At 43.9% G+C, this 2,975-nt stretch overlaps 1 non-coding gene across 1 annotated transcript; it reads left to right on the top strand.

Annotated features, from left to right (window-relative positions):
* The first annotated feature begins 2,594 nt into the window (after positions 1–2,594).
* On the top strand, positions 2,595–2,697 carry LOC135274665 (U6 spliceosomal RNA). Its single transcript, XR_010342454.1, has one exon. It is a non-coding gene; the product is annotated as a U6 spliceosomal RNA (small nuclear RNA).
* The last annotated feature ends 278 nt before the right edge of the window (positions 2,698–2,975 follow it).

Genomic DNA, 2,975 nt, shown 5'->3' with positions numbered 1-2,975 from the left:
TGATAGTTGCAGCAAACCACCATGGCACATGTATACGTATGTAACAAACCTGCATGTTCTGCACATGCATCCCGGAACTTAAAGTACAAATTAAAAAAGGAGAGAGGTTATATACATATCTCTCTGAGTGGCTCAAAAGAACAAAAAAGAAAAGCTGAGGTTTAGGTGGGGCCACAAAGCCTAAGCACATCAGAAGAGAAGAGGAGGACGCTGAGCTTAGCTCAGTTACTCTGAAAATGGCCCTAGGCCATGCTGAGGACGTAGGAGGAAACGCAGCCCCTCGATATTCCCTTTATCTGCAGCTAGAGGTGTCCCTGGGTCCTTTCCTAGGCTCTGTGCTCGTGTCCCAGAGGCCAAGATGAGGAAGTGATGGCAGGAAGATTTGGGACTTTTTATGCAGCCAGTGAAGTAAGGTAATTATGAGTCTCTTGCCCAAATCATAGCAGGGCCCTAGGTAATTCCTAGGCGCATGAATGGTCTGCCGTGATATCAACTGGAGCTGTAAGATGGTGAGCTTGGAGAGCAAGTCCTCATATGCTGTACATCAGGACAAGGCTGTGCTTCCGACTAAGGTCAATGAATACACCGAGCACGTGATTGGGCCTGACACCCGTGTCAGGTACTGGTAGGAGCAAGCCTACTGTGTAATGTAGTTCTTTGAGAGCCCGATCTCAGCCATCAGAAGCATAAAAAGAAGGGTCTTATTTGCATAAGTATGGAAAGAAACAGTTCACACCACTGGGTGGCAGTATGGCGCGCCTCTTTGTTTTTACTATGTGGCAATACTGTTATTTTCCAGACCTAAGGAACCATGTTCCTCCCGGCCAGTCTATAACTACCCTTTCCTTCCTGTCCTGCGCCCTGTGTCTCTGTCCCTACGCATTCTGAGCGGCGCGCGCGCGCGTGTGTGTGTGTGTTTGTTGCTGTCACTGGTGATTTAGGAGAGGAATAAACATTTAGGATCAGTTCCGTCTTTCCTCACATCGTTTCTGTACCTCTGAACTGCTGGGTTAGGGCTTTGTTAAATCTTTATTAATAAAGATTTATAGGGAACAATAATAATAGTAAAAAACCCGGCAAGCCTATACACAATACTCTTGCGGAAATTCATTTCTAGGCTGCGATGTAAAATACTTCTACTGAAAATATTATTTGGGGGAAAATCCTAAAGACAGGACTGAAGTTATTGTCTGAAAGATGAACTGGTGCTGCTTGCCCAGGGCAAAGGCAGAGGCAGCAGAAGGCGGCGCCAGAAGTTATCTGCAGAGCTGCCCTGCCATCTGGTGGACAAAGGGGCACCTGCAGCTTGTAAACCGAACTGTAGGGCTCCCAAGATTTTTACATTTTATTTTTTTTTTCTTTTTTAAAGACAGGACTTCACCATGTTGGTCAGGCTGGTCTTTAACTCCCGACCTCGGGTGATCCGCCCACCTTGGCCTCCAAAGTGCTTGAATTAACAGGCATGAGCCACCGCGCCCGGCTACATTTTAATTTTTTCCACACCTCACCTGGATCAAGATTTTTATGAATTATAAAACTTAACAAGAGAACAATCAAATTATCAAACAAAAAACCCTAATAAAATCCAGAATAAATAAATAAAGGCAATGCATGGCTGCCAGCTTTTTCTTTTGCTAATATATATATAAAAAAAATGCATCTATATTTGGCGTCCTCTTACCTCTAAAGGACAATAGCTTCCAAAGAGCATGTGTAGGGAAGCTCCGAAAGCGAAAGAGAAAGTGTTTGTTTGTTTGTTTGTTTTTTTCCTAAGAGAGAGAGAAAAAGGATAATCCTTTTAATTGAATATTTAGCTTAATGGAATGATCATTATATCTTTCTTATTTTTATAATTTTGTTACAAAGGGGTGAAAAATTTATCAAGGTTTGGTACTGATTTAGGAATTGATATTTGAGAACCACTGGTCTAAAACGCTTCATGCAAATATTTTATAAATATCTGAGGACTCTGAAATATTTCAGAAAAAGGACTTGGAGTTAAAGCACTGTATTCAAAACTTTAGGACCCATTTAAAATCAAACATTTTGCTAATTAAAAATTGTCATTATTGGCTGGGCGCGGTGGCTCACGCCCGTAATCCCAGCACTTTGGGAGGTTGAGGCAAGCGGATCACGAGATCAAGAGATCGAGACCATTCTTGCCAACACGATGAAACCCTGTCTCTACTAAAAATATAAAAAAATTAGCCTGGCGTCGTGGCACGCACCTGTGGTCCCAGCTACTCGGGAGGCTGAGGCGGAAGAATCACTTGAACCCAGGAGGCGGAGGTTGCAGTGAGCCGAGATTGCGCCACTGCACTCCAGCCTGGTGACAGAGCAAGACTCCGTCTCAAAAAAAAAAAAAAAAATTGTCATTATTTCACTTGTTTCTGGGTTTTGAGGATTCCAATGGACTTCCCACATTTGTTTCATGTTTTCCTGGCTTAGGAGGACATTGATCGCCTGATTTTAGCGTCATCACAGCACTTTCCTGGTGGCTGCATGTTTCTTGGGTTGTCTTTAACTAGTGGCTATACAAATTAAGCTTGGGCACCTACCACTTGGTATGTGTGTCCTAATAAAGCGCATAACGTGTGCTCGCTTCAGTAGCACGTATACTAAAATTGGAATGCTACAGAGAAGATTAGCATGTGTGGCAAGGATGACACACAGATTTGTGTAGCATTCTATGCCTTTTTTTTTTTTAACAAATGAAAAAGTGTGGCTGCACGGTGGCTCACTCCTGTAATCCCAGCACTTTGGGAGGCCGAGGTGTGTGGATCACCTGGGGTCAGGAGTTCGAGACCAGTCCAGCCAACATGGTGAAACCCTGTCTCTACTAAAATACAAAAATTAGCCAGGCATGGTGGTGGGCACCTGTAATCCCAGCTACTTGGGAGGCTGAGGCAGGAGAATCGCTTAAACAGCCTTGGAAGTTCCAGTGAGCCAAGATCATGCCACTGCACTCAAGCCTG

Source organism: Aotus nancymaae, unplaced genomic scaffold, assembly GCF_030222135.1.
Source record: "Aotus nancymaae isolate 86718 unplaced genomic scaffold, 86718_ANA_hifiasm-v0.15.2.pri h1tg000012l, whole genome shotgun sequence".
Lineage (NCBI taxonomy): Eukaryota > Metazoa > Chordata > Mammalia > Primates > Aotidae > Aotus > Aotus nancymaae.
The sequence above is the reverse complement of the archived record's forward strand: the minus strand, read 5'-3'. Positions and strand labels throughout refer to the sequence as shown.